The 21,145-nt window shown below is 45.1% G+C and overlaps 1 long non-coding RNA gene across 1 annotated transcript; it reads left to right on the forward strand.

The window, feature by feature from the left end:
- The first annotated feature begins 1,990 nt into the window (after nucleotides 1-1,990).
- LOC142750844 (uncharacterized) lies at nucleotides 1,991-9,787 on the forward strand. The gene is made up of 3 exons (XR_012882613.1): nucleotides 1,991-2,112; nucleotides 3,280-3,365; nucleotides 9,705-9,787. It is a non-coding gene; the product is annotated as an uncharacterized LOC142750844 (long non-coding RNA).
- The last annotated feature ends 11,358 nt before the right edge of the window (nucleotides 9,788-21,145 follow it).

The raw sequence follows: 21,145 nt of genomic DNA on the forward strand, positions 1-21,145 counted from the left end.
AGTGGAGAATGGTTACAAAGAGCTTCTCTCACCCAGGAGGACCTGTCCTGTATAACACAGACAACCCATGATTAGAATGAGAACTCTGTAATGCTTAATTTCCCCTGTGGTGGTGCTGCAGAGAATTTAAACAGCTACTGCCAGGTTTCCTCACACATTTCCTCTGATCATTAGAGGTCCCAGCAGGGTGACACTTTGTGACCAGCTTATTGTCAAGGGACCTTTCTAAAAAGTTGGGATTGTCTGAAGCGTACAAACCCTTTAAGTTTGCACTATAAGGCATATTTTCAATTTTGAAATAAGGTTTTTGTGTTGTGCCCCATTTCTGCTTAGAACGCCTGGTTAGACTGTGTGTAGATGGCCGGGTTCATGTTCAAGGAATTGTCTCATGAAGACAACTCTTCTTTAAAATCAGCTACCCAGCAAAAAGCTGATCGCCGCTGGTCCGGGTCCTGGAATGCATGGCGATCAACTGTTACCACCAGGGTAAGTTTCTTTCGGCCATATACATCCCCTGAAGGGGAAAGGAATAACCAACCATGTAATACATGGACGGCCAGGTTTGCCAGAGCGGGAGCTGCTCTTACTTTGTGGCACTCTGCTCTGTGTCATAGAGGGGGTCCTGAGGAAGGACCCAGCTCTGTAACATCCTAATAGGATACAGTCATATGGGCAGAAGTTTCCTTGATAGGACAACCCCTTTAACATGCCCATGGTGAGACCCTTATATCTAATGGCATCTAAATACATTCAATCAACGCACATAAACTCTATTCTTAAAATATTTTCCGTAGCTGTATACATATGTCTGAGCGTAGAGCTCAATGGGATACAAAAACATGACTGCCTGGGTTTAATAAATACTCCCCACAGCTCGGGAGAACAACTTCTCCTACTTGATAACAACTAATTATGACCAAAGGCTTTAATTTTTTACAACCTACAACGCAATTTAAGCAAGACTTTAAATAATGACACAAAAATAACAACAGAAACATTTTGTACATTGAGGCACAACTGCGGAGAATGGCTGAAGAAATGAGCAGATGAAAGACATAGCCCAGAGGAATTGTACTTCCAATTATTTTCTTTCACTGGCATATGACTTGTGTTATAATAGGCAGCGCATGGACACCTCTTCTTTGTAATCTACTTCCCTAGTCGATTTAAGATTTACATGGAAAAAGTCTGTTCTGCTACGTTTCCGAGCAATTATTATACTTTTTCTTTATTTTTTAATTTTTTTAAACATTTTTGTTCAAAGAAATTATTTGGAAAAATTTTACTTTAATATATAAAAATATATTTTCTTTCATTTAAAACACATATCTAGGGTATTACAATTTATGTCAAATGATGACATTTTATACAAATTAATTAGCCAAAAATAATTTAAATAGAAGACACTTTTGAATTTATATATATATTTTTTTTATAAAAACAAAATATTTTTGATTATTACAATTTTAAAAAAACTTTAAAAAATCTTTTCGAATTTTATAGTTGAATGAAGTCTATATATATATATATATATATATATATATATATATATATATATATATATATAAAATAAAATCTATATATATCCAAAGTGATTGTCAGTAGGCGATCAATGGTTAGCGTCATTGTTCCGTCTCTTTAAGAAATAGATTTTATTCAAATTCTTAGGTATCAATTTTGTCAACGATAACTTTATTGTTCATTGTTAAACGTTTTGCTCATTTACACAGGGCAATTATGGTAATGAATGCTCATAATGGTTGACCTCTTGATAAAATAATTATTTTTTATTGGATGCTCTGTAGGATCAGGCTTCAGCAGTTTTTTTTTTTCCCAGTTGTAAACACAATTTTGTAGGCCTTCGTTGACTAGTAAACAAATGATGTGAAATGCAGCGTGAGTATCGCCTCCCTCACATTCTTATTCATAGGCTTGCTGATGTTTATTCAAAGGGTCGGTATAATTTTTTTTTCCCCCATTCATTGCAGGAACTTCCGTCACTAGCTGTATATAATGCAAGGAGCTGGCTGTAGAGAAAAGATGTATTAGCTAGGAATGCAAGGTCTAACTGCATAAAAGATGAAGCCTTGAGCAAGTGCAACACATCTATAGGTAGGAAAACAAGTTGGACATTTCCAGAAAAAAAAAAAGAAAAAAAAAAAAGGAGTTGAAGAGTTTCACCAGTCAGCCATGAAATGGGTTGTAGCAGCTGATGTAGAGGAGGAGAAAGGCAGCATCGGAGGAGCTAGAAGGAGCCAAGGTTAAAGTGGGGGAGGGGAAAACGAAAAACTTAAGAGGGGATTCCATAGCAAAATCCTCCCCCAAAAATTTTCACAATTTTATTTTTTTTGTTTGTCAACTGCAAATTTTGGTAAATATTTTTTACACATTTTTTCTTCTTGTTTTTGTTTCTTGCCTTCTATAAAAAGCATCTAGTCTGACTGCAACAATCATTCCCGTGAGATTTAGTGCACTTTGCATTTTTATACCTCTGATTGCCCTGAGGTTTAAAAATTCAACGACTTCATGATTTTTTATTCACAGACTAAGAAGAAAAGAATTGGTGCTGCAATTTTTTTAAACTTTTTTTTCTATATTTTATAATTTTTGGATACTGTAAAACAAATATGATAAAAAATGGGACAAGTAATATTTTTTTTAAGTGACTAAATGATTATACTGAGTATAATAGTACAGTTAGGTATATTTTAGGACAGCTTCTGATCACCTACAATTATTTTAAAAATAATATTTAATCATTATTATTTAATTATAAAGATTCTTTATATATTTATATAATATGTCATTATTATTATTATTATTTAATTATACAGATTTTCTTATATATTTATAAAATATTTCATTATTATTATTTCATTATACAGATTTTTTTTATATATTTATATAATATTTATTCTTATTATCATTCTAATTATTTAATTATACAGAATTTTTTTTACTACATATTGTTTTTACCAAAATTTTCACCTTAGATTTTTCTTTATACTAGAGCATAATACTATTTTTTAATACGCTGGATGTTTCAAACTATTATTTTATTATTTTTTTGTGCCTTAGGGATTTCTATACCACTTAATGTATGCATGCAGCAAGAACTTCTTACAATGTTAATGATTTTCCCAGCATGCTCTGCTTTTTATTTATTTGTATACCTTTGGTAAGTTTCGCTGGGAGTGTCTTACAAAGAAAACCAGCCATTCATAAGTGCCTCCTACACACGAGCTGGAAGATGATTATTTTGCTACTCCTTTGTTCCAGGGTCCATGCAGAGAGCTAGAGACTGCATTTCCCAGCATCCCATTCTCTCGCTCTAATGCAAGCTGCACTCTGACCCCTAAACAAGAGTGAGTACAAATCTGCAGGCTGGATGGTTGTGAGATTACGCCCGATTGTTTGTTTACCGCTGTCATGTACTTCTTGTGGGAATCCATGAATCTTGCTATAAAAGGATAATACTCACATATCCATAGATGCATAGATAGAAAGAAAGATAGATAGAACAACAAATATTAATGGAGGGGTTAAACTTGAAGTGAAATTTCTTTCTTGGTGGCTGCAAATTAAATAAATAAAACAAAAAAGCAGCACTTACCCATCCTTGTGCCCGGCGATCCAGCACTGTCACTCCCGATTCTTGTTTACATGCACGTAGCATCAGGGGCGTAACTAGGAAAAACTGTGCCCCATAGCAAACTCTTGACTGGGGCCCCCCCAGGTGCCACAGGCAGCCCCCCTTATAGATAGGGCCCCCTGTAGAATGTGCCATACAATCCCCCTGTAGGCAGTGCTATACAGCCCCGCCTATAGACAGTGTCACACCCCACATGTAGATAGCGCCCCCACCTCCCCCTTGTAGATAGTGCCCTACAGCCCCCTTATAGATATTGCCATAAAGCCCCCTGTATATAGCGCTATACAGATCCCACTGTATATAGTGCCACACAGCCCCCCCTTAATACATAGTGCCGCACAGCCCCCCTTAGTAGATAGTGCTACACACAGACCCCTGTAGATTGTGCTACACACAGCTGCCTGTATATAGAGCCACAGCCCTCCCCTTGTAAATAGTGCAATACAACCCCCCTAGTAGATAGTGCCACACAGCCCCCCTTAGTAGTGCCACACAGTCCCTTGTATATAGTGCCACACAGCTTCCCCTTATATGTAGTGCCACACAGCCCCCCTTGTGTATAGTGCCACACAGCCCCCTTTGTGTATAGTGCCACAAGGCAATGGTGCATCCGAGAAAGTTGTATAAGGCAGGGGGGTGTTAATCAAACATGGAAAGTTGGGTTTGGAGGCAGGACTATGTGACTCTTTAGGATAGGCACCACCCCATGACTCTTTAATGAGTAATTAGCATATAGTGTGCGCCGGTTTAAAAGTGGATTTTAAAGATTTTGCTGCATCTGAAAACAAAACATACATTTGGAAATATTGTCAGGTCATGTATTACCGCATGGTGTTGGTTCAAGGGGTTAGAACTACCAGACAGGTCCCCATGAAATATACAATGAATTAAGAACAATTCCATCTGCCATGCAAATTTGTTATTATAAATATATTCTATATAATTACAGCTCCAGAACCAAGCTCATACATATATACAGTACCACAACCAAGCTCAGTAAATATATACAGCACCAGAACAAAGCTGAGTACATAAATACAGCATTAGAACAAACCTCAGTACATATATACAGCACCAGAACAAAGCTCAGTACATATTTACAGTACCACAACAAAGCTCAGTACATATATACAACACCAGAAGATCAGCACATAAATACAGCACCAGAACAAAGCTCAGTACATATATACAGCACCAGAACCAAGCTCAGTACATATTTACAGTACCACAACAAAGCTCAGTACATATATACAACACCAGAAGATCAGCACATAAATACAGCACCAGAACAAAGCTCAGTACATATATACAGCACCAGAACAAAGCTCAGTACATATTTACAGTACCACAACAAAGCTCAGTACATATATACAACACCAGAAGATCAGCACATAAATACAGCACCAGAACAAAGCTCAGTACATATATACAGCACCAGAACCAAGCTCAGTACATATGTACATCCCCAGAACAAAGTTCATACATATATACAGCACCAGAACAAAGCTCAGTACTTAAATACAGCATCAGAACCAAGCTCAGTACATATATACAGCACCAGAACCAAGCTCATACATATATACAGCACCAGAACAAATACAGCTCAATTTAGTGCAACCCCTGCCATATAGGTTTGTATGGCGTAAAATTACAGCTCCCAGCATGGCCTGAACAATGGTAAAGATATGCTGGGAGATGCTGTTTCACAAAAAAAAATCATACCACCCATCATCAGCAGATCATACAGTGACTACAGTACTTATTAACGGCAGAATAAACATTTACATTAACTGACTCACCGGTGACCTCTCACATTGTAGTTCTTTTCTTCTCCCTCCAGTCCAGACCTCTATAATGGATTTCTCCTGACCAGGACCCATTTCTGCAGTTTTCCGCTCAGATGTCTTCAGCTTCTCCCTTTTAAAACATTTCTGCACCTATAAACAAAGATAGAATTATCAACACCTCTAAATATAATAGTGCCATACACTGCACCACTAACTATAATAGCACCATAGCAAGAAAGAGAAGGGTGGATCCAGCGTGGATGCGTCTAAAATGGAATACCAGCCATGACTAAGGACGCAGGAAGCGTCAGAAACGCGTAGGCTTCATCTACCTATGATTTTTTCTCCTTCACTTCAGGATTCTACACCTCCAACCAAGTCCTGACTTTTTTAGATTTTTGATCAATTAAACTTGGAAACAAGTATTCCATTTTACACGCATCCACGCTGGATCCACCCTTCTCTTTCTTGCTGTTGTACATTATCGTGAACCGACACGAGGATCCGTGCGAGATAACCCAAACGAGCTAGCAAACAAGGTGAGCTGGAGGCAATATTTTCTTTTTGTCTATAATAGCACCATACACTGTGTCCCTGATTATAATAGTACCATACACTGTGTCCGTAGATAGTACCTTACATATAGCTCCCCCTGTATATAGTGTCCCACATATAGCCCACCACTGTAGACAGTGCCCTACATATAGCCCCCCTGTAGCTAGTGCCCTACAGGTAACCCACCCCTGTAAATAGTGTCCCACATATAGCCCACCCCTATAGATAGTGCCCTACAAATAGCTCCCCTATAGATAGTGCTCTACATATAGCCCACCCCTGTATATAGTGTCCCACATATAGCTCTACCTGTATATAGTGCCCCACATCCCCAGATATAGACCCCCTGTAGATAGTGGCCCACATCCCCACATATAGACCCCACTGTAGATAGTGCCCCACATCCCCACATATGAACCCCCCCTGTATATAGTGGCCCACATCCCCACATATAAACTGCCCCTGTATATAGTGCCCCATATCCCCACATATAGACCCCCCTGTATATAGTGGTCCACATCCCCACATATAGACCTCCCTGTATATCGTGGCCCACATCCCCACATATAGAGCCTCTGTACATAGTGCCCCACATCCCCATATGGACCCCCTGTATATAGTGGCCCACATCCCACATATAGATCCCCCTGTATATAGTGGTGGCCCACATCCCCACATATAGACGAACCCCACTGTATATAGTGCGCCCCCCTGTAAATAGAGCCCCCAATGTAGATAACGCCACTCACAGTTTTAGTAGAAAAAATAAATAAATTACATACTCACCCTGATCCTGTTCCCGCGCTGTTCGGTGGCAATGCAGATCTGCTCTCTTCTGAGCAGGTCCGCTGGAGCTGAACGACGCGTCATTCAAAGGCGCTGATTGGCAGGGCAGAATGACTTGCCCCATCAATCAGTGCCTTTCAAGCATGGACGACGTCATTGCGCTGCTAGCGTAGTTGAAAGGCGCTGATTGGCGGGGCAAGCCATTTTGACCCACCAATCAGCGTCATTGCAAGGCGCTGAATGGTCGGAACATGCCCGGCCATTCAGCACTAATGCATGTATTTGTACCTGCGTGCTGTAGACGCAGGTACAATTACTGCAAGAGGGGGTGGCTGTCGCTAGCACCGGGCCCCCTCCGGTGCTAGCGACGCCCCCGGCCCATACATGTTAGAGGCTCGGCGGCGCGGGCCCCGTGGTAGCGTCGCTACCGCTGTAGCAGCCATAACTCGCGCTAGCGGCGCCACCGGGCATATGGGGGGCATGTCGGCTAGCGGGAACGGGCCCACTCAAGCCGCGGGCCCCGTAGCACCCGCTGTGGCTGCTACAGCGGTAGTTACGCCACTGCGTAGAATGGAACCAGCCAATCAGAGGACGCAGCGGGGCTCTCTCGTGACGAATCCTATTTCTAGCATAATGCCAGAAATACAACATATGACTGCTGAGCCCCGCTCAGCCCTCTGATTGGCTGCAACAGTTACATGCTACATGCATGTAAACAAGCACCAGGACTGGGGCCGGAGGGACAGGGCTGGATCGCATGGAGAAAGGGTAGGTAAGTGCTGCTTTTTTGTTTTATTTATTTCAATTTCAGCCCCTAAGAATTTTTTTTTACTTCCCAGATAACCCCCGTAAGGGGACTCTTTTAGACTGCACAGTTAGAGTCGTAGTTAGGGGGAGTTCACACCAAATTTTTAGTCAGGCAGGACCGCTTTTTTTTCCTGTTTTTTGCAGCATTTTTAGCCCATTGATTTTTTTTTAGCCTATAAATCTAATGCAGAAAACTGCTCAAAGAAAGAGCATGACGGTTTTTTTTCCCCGCAAGCGGGCCAAAAGCAACTCGGGAAAAATAAAGCATCTGTCTTCCATTGAAATCAATAGTTGTGATTTGGTGTGTTTCTTGGTGCTGCGGTTTTCGCCCCCAAAAAATGTAGTGTGAACTACCCCTTAGGCTTTCCTTCACCCGGGACGAGGGTTCAGTTCGTTGCCTAAGTCCTGTATCTTAATACCCTGGCTTTTCCAGAGTGGCTTGTCGGACCCCCCCCCCCCCCCCCCGCACACCTGTCATGCCAGCTACCTCGCTAGCTACACCCCTGGCTATAGAAAGTTGCATCGTTTCTTTATATACATTTATACACATGTAGCCCGCCAGAGGTGGCCTGGCACCTGCGAATTGTGACCACCATAAATTTTGATATTAATTGTATAATGGTTTTATTTAGCTGTTTTATAGACATTTTAGATGACATTTTGTTTGGCGCTGTTACAGAAGGTTGGTATTATTTCAGCACTGTTTGGCGGTATTTACTTTAGCATTGGTGGCACTGTTACTTTGGCACTGTATAGTATATTATTTTTGCAGTGTATGGTGGTGTTGGTATTGTTATTCACACAATTGTATGGTATGGTTATTTCTACAATGTATGACCGCACACAATATGGGGGGGTACCCACTGAAGGTGCCGCACAGGGCATTATCCAGTCTGTACAGGGGTCTGTATGAAGGGGAGTCTGGTCTGCGGTCTTTATTTAGGGGAGTGGCCTGTATTAGTTCAGGAGCACTGGAGGGTCTCTATATGTTTAGGGGTTCTGGTCTGGGGTCTATACTTATCTAGGGTGTTTGGGATCTGTACTTGTATAGGGGTCTGGTCTGGTGTCTATTATAGTTTAGGGGGTCTGCATTCATTTTGGGGTGTGATGTGGGTCATATGCAATATTTGGGATTCAAATGTTGTCGGCGCGTCCTTTAAAAAAACTATCAGGCCAAAAACTGTGTGGCATGCAAAGCTTGCCACTTTGTGAGTCCCGTTACAGATTCTCTTGATCTCCCTTCAGACCTTAGACCTGACCCCACATTAATACAGACCCCAGACTGCAGTCCTCATCACTCCCGGCCCCTCGCTACAGGCAACGTCCTGATGCCGGTATTGTCCACTGCAGTCCTGGTAGTGCGCCTCTGAGGTGAGCTGCTCATCTCGCCTCATGGACGGTGTGGTCCTGCTTGTTTGGATCCATAATACGGTCCCCATAGACTGTAGTAGACCTACACCGTACCTCCATGTGCCTCCCATTTTATACAACGACACACAGACATTATATAGAACATAATTCCCATTTCGCTTCCCTTCCCATCTCTCATTCCCACGTGTACCCGCATGTCTTCATACCAAGGCCTGACTATTTCTACCAATCACCGCTGATTACATTAGTGGATTACAGCTCTTGTGCTTGAGCTGTAACTTAATTCATGGTTTCATTGAACTAATGTGAATGGATTCGTCTTAAAGGGGAACTGCTCATTTTAAAACGTCTACAAAGGACAATCTGTAACTGATGACTTCTCTCTCTTTATGGAGAAAACAACTAAATATTTCTTGGACTAGTGTCAAATAAAAAAAAATCCTGAAATATATGAAAGCTCTGACTTATTATCTCAGAGATTTCGGGAAAAAGTCAGAGCCTTGATATAAAATTTCAGGGTTCGTTGTATTCACTTAATCATTTCCTGTTGAGCCCATGGAATAATTTTGACAATCTCTTCAGGATTTAATGCAACCTTTGTATCTTCTCTTCACATTAAGTTCCGGTAAGCAGGACTCCCACATTAATACATGTTGTTCCCTTGCCAAAGTATGATCGGTTTTGCTATTTGCTCGTTGCTTATTCAACAGAAAAAATTGGCACTATATATAATATAACTTTATCAGATACATCAGTAGGATATAGCCGGACCAACGCAAAGACGGGAGAAACACCTGCCATAGGAATACATAGTACAGTGGCTGCCTGGACGTTTGCCTGAGTCGTGATAATACTGAGTTTAGAAGACGCTTATCTCCATCTACTCCATTGAAATAAATGACATTTAACATTAAGCTTTGAACACTATTTGTGCTGATTCATTTAATAATATTTCTTTATAAGTGTCGGAGCTTTGTTTTTTTGATACCGAGCTTCAAAATACCCTGATTCCCTTCACACAGCTATAAAGTTAAATGATAAAATTCTGTCTGCCTGCAACCACCACTAGGGGCAGCATAGAAGGTTACTGAAGACGGATTTACGATCAAAAGGAACCTGTCCATTAAGGTACTCTTACACAGGCCAATTTCGGCCGGTGCAACGAGCGCGGATCAATGAGACAGCTCGTTGATCGGCGCTCGTTTGCTCCTTCCACAAGGAGCTAGTATGGGGACGAGCGGTCGTTACTCCGATCACTCGTCCCCATATATTTCTATCGTTTCGGCAGCGCATCTCCATGTTTACACAGGGAGATGTCCTGCCAACAACGATAATATATTCAGTATTTATAACGATACGATCATCTGCTGAACGAGTGTTTGATCGTTCATCTGCTGAGCGCTGCCCTGTTTACACAAAGCAATTATCGGCAATGAGCGTTCTGTGAGCACTTGTTTGCCGATAATTGGCCAGTGCAAAAGGGTCTTAAGTTTGGTGCCACTAAACCCCCAACATATTGTCAAAACTGGGCGCATGCGCATTGCACAGATTAAGTCGAGCACAGTACAGTGCTCGACTTAATCTGCGCCCGACGTGGCTGAACTCATCTTCCAGTCTCGTCTCGGTAAGTTATAAGTTCTTTCACTAACTTTTTTCCCAAACGTCCGGTTTTCACACAGACCGTTGTTGTCTGTTTGGACAATTGCTTTTTGTTCACAGGGTCCCATGATAATGAACTGATAACAAGGTGTCCAAATGCTGAGACCTCCAGCGATCAGCTGTTATCTGTAATCTGTCCCTGCAGTGCCACCACAGGGGAAATGGAGTATTACACTGTCTGTGTAGTGTTACTGATGTGTGGTGTCCTCCAGGGCAAGATATCCTCTTTGAAGCAGCTCTAAGCTTTCGCTAATAGATGAGGGTATTGAATGAGTGACCCCTCTATATTAATTAGTAATTCCTTAATAGAATAGAAACCAAACAAACCTTTTAATGAATCATTCTTGATTGATGAACAGTGTATGGACAGAGTCGGAGGGCAGGGTAGCTATAGGGGGTGCAAATAATAATAGTTGCCCAGGGGAGGCCCAAAGGCCATATATATAGACACAGTATTATAAATAGCACATGGTAGGTTAGGGGCAATGTTATTAATTTAGCTTTGGGGTCCAGGAGCAAGTTCCGCCTCTGTAAGAGCATCGAAAGCTGAACGAAAGCTGCCCATACCCATACTACTGTAATGTCCGTGGCTGCGGGCTTTCAGCTCCAACCTCCCTCTGATAGCCGCAGCCATGAGTCGGCAAGCGCTGGCCTCAGCCTCCGCCTCAGGAGACGCCAGCGCTCGCATCCACTCACCTCAGCCGGATCCCGTAGTGATCACGCGCACGCTCGTGCCCGCTCTTAAAGGGGCAGGACACGCACCGGACCTCGTTGATGAACTTTGACCCGTGAGTACCCTGGACTATAAGAGGGGTCCAGCCCCTAGTTCTATGCCTGAGCGTTGTTGTGTTCCCTAGTTTGTCTATGTGATGGCCTCCTAGTGTGTTACCTGTTCCAGTCCCTGTTCCAGTTCCTGTACCAGTTCTAGTTCCTGTTCCTAGCATTTCATACATTCCCGGTTTAGCACTGAGCTGTACCAAAGTCGTGCTGTGCTGCATCCACGTCTGACCTGCTTCACCTCGCCTGACGTCTACCTGCTGCCTAGTCCCAGCCGAGCCTGCCCTGCTGCTGTATACGCTGCCACAGGTACCTATAGAACTATAGACATTCACCTGTTCCCTGTTGGCCAGCTGCCTTACCGCCAAGGCGGTATGGCCCAGTGGGTCCATAGACCATTCGTGACAGCTACCATGATACAATGTCAAAAATGAGAGAGTCGCGAGAGTCCATTGTGGTCCATATGGAGCCAAATACTGGGAAGGAGCTGAGAGGGAGAACGATGATGAGACATGGCTTCCTATGTTGCGGGATGTTGAATACAATAAGGATTCATTGAGTTGCATCACAGAGGCTGTAGATGGTTGCGTCAGGGCACGGCCATCACAGCAACTAATTTGATAGGAATCATGTGTGACAGTCATGGTTGTAGGAAAGTCGCTCTCTACTTTAATTGAAAAGTCCAGGGACAAAGTACATGGAATGACTTCAGATGCAGGAAAGTCACATCACGCGTATCAAATTGTGTGACGCCATCACTACTTACAACTAAGAACCACAAGAATAGGAATATCAAGTGCGTCAAAGTGGGGGAAGGAGACAAGTCAACTAATAAAGATGTGTTGGTTTGATTCGCAAGGTTTCCTCCAAGTCTTCCTATTAACCAGCGGCGGACTGAGAATGAGCTGGACCCCTGACAACTACTATGGGCACAAAACATTTGATTTGGGTTTAAAAAGGAATTTGAGCAGAACTAATTTCTCACATTTGGACCCAACGGGGAGAGGTGAGTGTCTGCACGTCTGGTCTCAGGTCTGTTCTACGTTAGGGGGTCGGGGTTTGTAGTTAAGGGGACTGGTCTGGGATCTGTATTAATTTAGTACAACTGGTCTGGGGTCTGTATTTACTTAGGGTGTCTTGTCTGGGATATGTATTTGTTTAGGAGATCTAGTCTCGGGTCTGTATTTGTGTAGGGGGTCTGCTCTGGGGTCAATATTTGTTTAGAGGGTCTGGAATAAGTTCTGTATTTGTTTAGGGGTCTTTATTAGTTTAGGTGGCTAGGTCTGACATTCGGTATTTACTTAGGGGGTCTAGTCTAGGGTCTGTATTTATTTCGTTGGTCTGGTCTGGGGTCCGCAATTATTTAAGGGTTTGCATTAGTTTAGTGGGTGTGGTCCTAGGTCTGTTATGAATTAAGGGGTCTGGCATGGGATCTGTATTAGTTTAGGGGGTTGCTCTGGGGTCTGTATTCCTTTTAGAGTGTGATGAAGGGGGTCATATGCACTATTAGGTTGGGCGCATGTTCAATAAAAACATGCGGGATGTGAGATAAATATGATGTATAGTACATTGCGCTTTACACTTTGTGCGCTGCCTTTCAGATTCTCCCTTCTTAAAAGTTGGCTAGTACGGTATACAGATAGCATATCATTTTACTTATTCCTCTTCTATGCTGCTCATGCCTCCCTTTTATCTCGTTTTTAAAAATAAATAAATTATAAACTGGATAATTTCTCGGGCAATCTGAGCTTCTTGGTTGCTGTGGGTGGACACAAAAACAATCCTGTGCAGCAAGGAAAGGCAGTGTATTGTATAGTAGATAGACCTAATCTGACTCCTTATTTACATGTAGCTACATGCATTCAGATGGTGGTCACCCAGACAGGAAGTCGTGGTTGCTAGGTGACTCGAATGAACTTAGAATATATGTTAATCTAATCTAATGTATGCAATTTATTAGTGGACTGGAGCAGACGGTGCCTTCCAAAAGTAAAGCTAAAGCAGCCTTTAGTGCACAAGCCATTAGCAGGTACGAACCACCTACAACTCTTGTGTTCACTTGTCTTTCAAAATCAAGTTGAAAAGGTGAAATTGATCAGTTTAACCCTCTGGGGTCCCAGAGGGAAAGATATAATTTTTTGGCAGTCTGTGTGCAACTGTAAAAAAGGATTAGCAGCATTTTGTACAGATGGCGATGAAATTCAATCTCTAATCATATTAAGGAAAACAGGATTCAAAGTTTATATAGATTGCACTAGTCCATGGACAAGCTTCAAACTTAACCTACTTGATTCATGACATCGAAACCACAGAGGGTCAATCTCCCCGAACTCTGATAGACCGGCTAACTCCAAAAAAAGTGGCTACAATTTTGGAAAGAGGACTAGCAACCAGTGAATTTCATATAGTAAAGACTGTATGCATATAGCAACCTATGTACCCCTACTAGTCTCCTCCCCATTATCTCAAATAAATTAACCACCGACACATAAATCTCTTTGAAAGTGGGGTTGACACGGGGGTCGGCCACAGCTTTATTAATACAATATAAAATTAGATAAAATTTTACAAAAATTATAACTCTAAATGACCTCAAAAAAGGTCAATAACCAACGCGTATGCCTGCCTATCCCAAGGACATGTAGGTAAATCCCCTTCTAATACCGCCATAAGGTGACCGTGTATTCCTCAACTACACGGCTCACCGACTCCCAACAAAAACAGAGCCTGCTCAACCCCATCTTGCAACCCCGACAAGAAAATATCCAGTCCAATGTCCGTCAGGTGCACCCCGACTGGCAGCAACAATCCCCTGTTGTCACCTTCCAACTCCTGATGACGAACAACCACTCCACCTCTCGCTCGGACAAACCGAGACACCCTGGTATTCAATAGGCGCCTCACCCGCTCAATGGCATTCACATCCCTCGCGCCATGCCACACCAACCGAGGAATAATTTCTGACCACACTAAGACCAACCGGGGGGAAATAGAAGCGAACCTTTCTAAGTTCGACTGGATCAGCGAGATCAACTCTCCCAACCTAACTGAACACAAATCATTTCCTCCCAAATGCATAACCAAAACTGTTGGTACCAGCCGATGCCGGCTGATGTCGACCACTTCGGGCAGTGCCTGCAACCAGCGCAGGCCCCGGAGACCTCTCCAGTAGACTTCGACACTTCCAAAGCGCAACGCTCGTCCGCCAGGGCGTATAGCAGCCCGACGCTCCGCCCAGAACACATAGGAGTGGCCGACAATCCACACCGATGGTCTTGGACCTAAAACGAAAACTGAATTAATGCAAAATAAGATCAAGGCGAACACAACCAGCAAAACAATCTAACTTCCACCTACCGATGTGCCTCACTGCCGCATCAGATAACCCCAATTCACTGGCCATAGTGGCTGCCCCAATACGGAAAGAATGAGTCCCGTACTCCCCTGGAGGCTTACCAACCTGAACAAGAGCCTTATGGAAAATCGATGCAAACTGGAACCTAGCAAGAGGCCTACCATCCAAATGTGCTAAAAATTGAACCCCCAATCTACGCACCCCCAGGAAAGCCGACACCGCCGAAACCGGACAAGCCGCGCCCGGGACACGCTGAAGCGAAACCCAACAACCCCGTCCAAACACATCCATCTTAGAACGCCATATACGCAAACGAACCTCCACCGAAGAAACCACTACATCCTCCAAAATTAGACCCCCCCGGCTGAGCCGACCCCATCGGAACTAGCTTAGAAATACGCAGAGCCCCAAAAAAACACAACGAATACGCCACGGAAAATAAAACTGATTCATAAGGGGAAGAACAAACCGATGGCAACGCCGCTATAAGTTCCTGCAATAAAGAAAAGGACACAGGACGACGCAACTCCCTCCTGGAGGCCAACTTCTGTTACATCTGACCACCCCCTTAACTTAGAAAAGAAAGCAACCCCGGCCAGACGCCGTTGCGCCACCACCCCTGAAACACCTCGCTCGCACAAAGCCGTTAAATATTCGAGCGTCACGTTCGTACGCAGCACCGGATCCTCCCCAACCAGTCTATCCCCCGCAGTGCTCAACCATTCCTTCCACGCATTACCATAAGTAGCCCAGGTAGAGGGCGCACGGGACGACCTCACCAATGGCACCAACTCCGATCCAGCAGCCTCCACCAGAACTCCGGGCAGCTGGCCCCCTCCAGCTCCACCTGCGGGCAAAGGGAGCGAAAAACCTGCCAATGGAAACGAGATAAGGCATCAGCAACAACATTGCGAACCCCTGGAATATGGCGAGCTCGAAAACGGATGTTACACTGCAAGCAACGCAACACCAGGTGACGAAGGAAAGCCAAAACCGGACCTGAGGAAGAAGTAAGTTGGTTAACAGCAAAAACAACACTCATATTATCAGACCAAAACACCACAGACCTGTTGGAGAGGTGCGCCCCCCACAATTCAACAGCGACAACTATGGGAAAGAGCTCCAACAATGTCACATTTGCACACCAACCCTTGTCCCGCCAGGAAGCGGGCCAGGCTTCAGCGCACCACGCAGAACCCACCAATGCCTCAAATCCCCCCGCACCAGCCACGTCCGTAAACAACTCCAGATCTACGCTGGAAATCGCCGGCGCCCTCCAACACGTACTCCCATTGTAATCTTCCAAGAAAGTGCACCAGACGCGCAAATCCGCCTTAACAGAACTAGAAATCCGAACATGATGAGAAGGCACCAAAACACCCCCTGGAGCTAAGGACAACCTCCTGGCAAACACCAGTCCCATGGGCATAATACGACCCGCGAAGACCAACAATCCCAACAAAGATTGAATCTGCCTCAACTCCAACTTCCGAGCAGCCAAAGCCCTATGTAATGCGGCACGCAATTTCAACACCTTCTCCTCCGGGAGGCGAAAGACCATAGCAACAGAATCTATTTCAATGCCCAGAAAACACAATACCGTCACCGGACCCTCCGTTTTTTCCTCAGAAAGGGGGACCCCAAAACGCTGAGCAAGAAATTGAAAGGACCTCAACAAAAACAGACACTGCCCCGAAGAAGCAGGCCCTACAAACAAAAAATCATCCAGGTAATGCGTCACTGACCCAGAACCGGTGATATCCCGCACCGCCCATTCCAGAAATGAGCTGAACACCTCGAAATAAGAACAAGAAAAGCCCATGTCATAATAGAAAAACCCCTCCAAAGCACAACCCAACAAATGAAAACAATCCGCATGAACGGGCAACAAACGAAAAGCGGACGCAATATCGGACTTGGCCATAAGGGCACCCGCCCCCGCCCGACACACCAACTCTACTGCCCGGTCAAACAAAACATAGGAGACCGTCGCCAAGTCACTGTCAATCCCGTCATTCACCGACTGCCCCTTAGGAGGGGACAGATGGTGAATCAGACGGAACTTACCAGGCTCTTTCTTAGGAACCACCCCCAGGGGCAACACCCGAAGGTTAGGAAAGGGCAAAGCAGAAAATGGGCCGGCCATCCGGCCAAGCTCAACTTTCTTTGACACCTTCTCCCTAATGGCAGCTGGAAACTCCGCAGCCGACTTCGGATTTCGTGACATAACCGGGTCCACCTGCGCAGTAAACAGAATAAAGAAGCCAAAACAAAAACCAACTCTAAGTAGGGCGGCTTCCACCATCTTGGGATACCGGACTAGCCACGGTAGCATCGCGGACACGCGCACCGGCGTCCTCTCCTCGACCAACACCCGCAGGGCGGGCGACCGCGGCAACTCGACGGGAACACCGAACCGCTGCGTGGGTGCCTCAACATGAGCACTCGTGGCGGAATTTACAAGAGGCATAAAATCTACAGTGTCCTTCATTAAAGAGCCAACAGGCTCCCACTCTACGGACACCCCCAGCCCCCCCGCCAACCCCGCCCCCACCGGAAGGGGAAGAGGCGGGGGCGGCGGGCTGAAAGGGCCGCTGCGCCATCATTAAGCGCAGCCAAACATCAGTCGCTTTCGTATCCCAACCGACTTCCGGCCTCTGAGCCAGCCGCCTACGGAACTCCTCATCATACCGCCACCAGGCCGTGCCGCCATGCCATTTTACACTAAAAATAGTGTCCAAATAGACAAACAACTGCCCCGCACACTCAGGCTGAGCCTTACTAAACACCCCCCTCCAAAATAGCAAAGGCCTGCACCCAATTATTAAACGACCGCACGACCTTAGGCTTACCCAACACCCCCCGCTCCATTCAGCGCTCCTTATCAACCGTCGACGAGTCGACCGACAAAAGAGATCACATATCAACGTAATCATTCTTCCCGATTTTCTCACGCATCTCTTCAGACACATGAGCACCCAAGGGAGACACTCTACAAAAATAAGAATCTCTGAAAGCAGGGACCGAAGGAGTGGACATGGAAGTGGACGCCTCCGCCATGGATCTCGCAACCATGGCCTGCGACGACGGTCCCGCGGGCAAAGCAACGGCCCTTGCCACCAGAGATTGCGCAGCAGACAATAAATCAATGGCAGACATGTTATCAGCATTCCAAGCCTGAAGGCAGACATACTCACCGTATCCAGCAGCAGACACACCTCCTGGCGCGGACGGACCCACTTCAGCCGGCATGGCCACTGGGACCACCGAAACCACATCTGGGGTAGGGGGCGCGACACCTGGTGCTCCAACCGAGGAACAGCGACTCCGAGTCCCCCGGTCGGACGCAGCGCGAATACTCCTGCTACCGCTCCTTGCGGCCCGCCAACTATCCCGGGAGACGTCTGACGATGACGAGTCTGATGGGGACCGCCTATACATCCGCGAGTGACGACGCTGATGCCGCGACGACCGACTTCGACCGGAAGCATGGCGCCGACCCAATCCAGACCTACTAGCCCCATGTCTGCTATGGGAGCGCTGCGAGCGAATTGAATCGGGCCGCAAAGAAGAGCCCGTGGCCACCGCCGAAGGCCCGGGCAGGACGGGCACCACATCAGCGGGAGGGGCCGCCGCTTAACGGGCCACCCGCCTAAGCGATCGGCCAGAGGAAAATAACTTTGAGCCATCTTGGGAGCCCTCGTCCTCATTCCCCGGGTAGTCTTGCCACTCTTCATCAGGCCCCCCCTCCTCACCTCCCAACTCTCCTGCTCTCCCCTCTGAGGCCAGGAGAAGTGGAACGCTCCCTACTGGAGAAGCAGCCGCCGCTGCTAAAATTGGGGCCGAGGCTAAGGCCTGTCCTACGGAGCCCCGCGAGTCCAGTGGGCGGGGCCTAAGACCCACCACACCCGTGGATCCCCTGGTCCCGTGTCGGGGAAACCACGTCCCCAACAATGGCCCCCGGCACCCCCGCTAACGGAAGCACCAGCGCCGGAGGAGGAAAATTTGACAGCGGGGGAGGGGCAGCATCTCGTGCGGCGCCGGAAGCCATCGCTGGTGGCCGAACCTACCGGCATTGGAGGGAGAGAGCCGGACTGGCGGACGAGAGGCCTGGGAGGGAGCCGATGCAGCAGTCTCCCGCATCAGGGACTGCAGCCACTCACTCCCCTCCGCGGCGATTGTAGCCCGCAGCGCTTGAAGGAGCTCCTGACGATCCATGTCCTGGAAGAGAATTTCCGGCAAAGAGGCCACACCACAAGGTACAAGGCCCTATATACCCTATACCATTACCCTAAACACACCCCCTTTCCTGCCCTAACGCCCCTACCTACTGACTCATCCCCCAGGGAAGGGGAGGGGAGGGAGACTCGCCCTACCATTAACCCCTTACCCGCAACAATCCCTGGCTCATCGGTTATACACCTGTGAGCCTCCATGACCTGCAAGATGGTCTAGAAATCATTGTGGACTGACATGTGGCCATAATAGTCCCTATTTTATATGAAAAGTGCAATCATTGATGATCAAAAATAGATTTAGAACAATTGGGGAGTGAAGTTAGTGATGGGGATTGTCAAAATGGCCACAGTTGCGCTACTTGCCTACGGCAATCCCATGGCTGCTACGGCATCGTACGTTGTGGTGGATTTATTGTCACTGGGGCCTACAGCCATTGGATGATGCAGTGAATGTGATGTCATCACTATGGCTTAGTAATGTCAAACTGATGAGGGAAAAAAAGAATTTCAACAAAAAGTATATGACAATGTTTTATTTTCCGTTTCTTACAGGTTTCAGGAGTTTTTAAAAAAGATCCCAAGGTTTGGAAAACAACTGGGTTGGTCAAGTTTGAGTAGTTTACTTTGGGACTCTGACTACTGTGAGCCTAAGGGTATGTGCACACGATAACTGCAAATACGTCTGAAATTACGGAGCTGTTTTCAGGAGAAAACAGCTCCTGAACTTCAGACGTATTTGCTCGTACTCGCGTTTTGCGGGGCGTCTTTTACGGACGTAATTTGGAGCTGTTCCTCATTGGAGTCAATGAAAAACGGCTCCAATTACGTCCCAAGAAGTGTCCTGCACTTCTTTTGACGAGGCTGTAATTTTACGCGCCGTCTTTTGACAGCGACGCGTAAAATGACAGGTCGTCGGCACAGTACATCGGCAAACCCATTGAAAGTAATGGGCAGATGTTTGCCAACGTATTGGAGCCGTATTTTCAGGCGTAATTCGAGGCTTAAAACACCTCCATTACGTCTGAAAAGTGGTCGTGTGAACCCAGCCTTACCCTCTCCTAGTGAAGGGGTTTTAGAATATACATACATTCTGTGAAAATTACCCTTTATGCAGCCTTGTGTTGCTGCTTTTCTTTTTATTCTATTTATGGTTTATGTGAACATCCAGTAAAATTTGGCTAAATAATACATAAATACATGTTGCTCATTCCCATTCACCCATAATAAGAAGAACAAATCCATCAACAGCAGCTTTTTGGTGGTTTCCATGTAGAAATAAGCCATTTTTCTACACTGCACAGGATACTGAAAAGCTGTGAAAAAAAGAAAAAAAGTTATAGAAGATACTTTTTGCAAAGATGCTCAAATTTCTATCCAAGGTTAATTAATAGCTGAGCTTCACTTTTACAAGCCCCATCCAATAACCATTGTTCATTTTGTGTCCTTTCTCTTCCATACAGAAATTCTCAAAATTGTACAAAAACATTAGAGATAGATAGATAGATAGATAGATAGATAGATAGATAGATAGATAGATAGATAGATAGATAGATAGATAGATAGATAGATAGATAGATAGATAGATAGATATGAGATAGATAGATAGATAGATAGATAGATAGATAGATAGATAGATAGATAGATAGATAGATAGATAGATAGATAGATAGATAGATAGATAGATAGATAGATTAGATAGATAGATAGATAGATAGATAGATAGATAGATAGATAGATAGATAGATAGATAGATAGATAGATAGATAGATAGATAGATAGATAGATAGATGGATAGATAGATAGATAGATAATAAATAGATATATAGATAGTACACAAGAAAATGGTGATAGCACACTGCAAGCACTAATGCCACCTAAGCCACTAAATATAAATAAATATGCATTACTGCTAAATCTACTTACAATAGGGAGTTCTTAGCGCACATTTTGATCAAATTGTGTGAGCCCACCTGCCACAGCAGGGCGACCTCTGTAAGGTGGGGACACATACACCCTGAACTGGGACTAAGCCTACATATATCTGGGGATGGTAGGAACCAGCATTAAACTAATTAAAATCACCCAGGGGAGACTGGGAGGAGTGCAAGATCAAAAATGGAGGCAGTCACTAACCCCACATATATGAATCACATTAACA

The sequence above is a fragment of the Rhinoderma darwinii genome, chromosome 3, assembly GCF_050947455.1.
Source record: "Rhinoderma darwinii isolate aRhiDar2 chromosome 3, aRhiDar2.hap1, whole genome shotgun sequence".
Classification (NCBI taxonomy): Eukaryota; Metazoa; Chordata; class Amphibia; order Anura; family Rhinodermatidae; genus Rhinoderma; species Rhinoderma darwinii.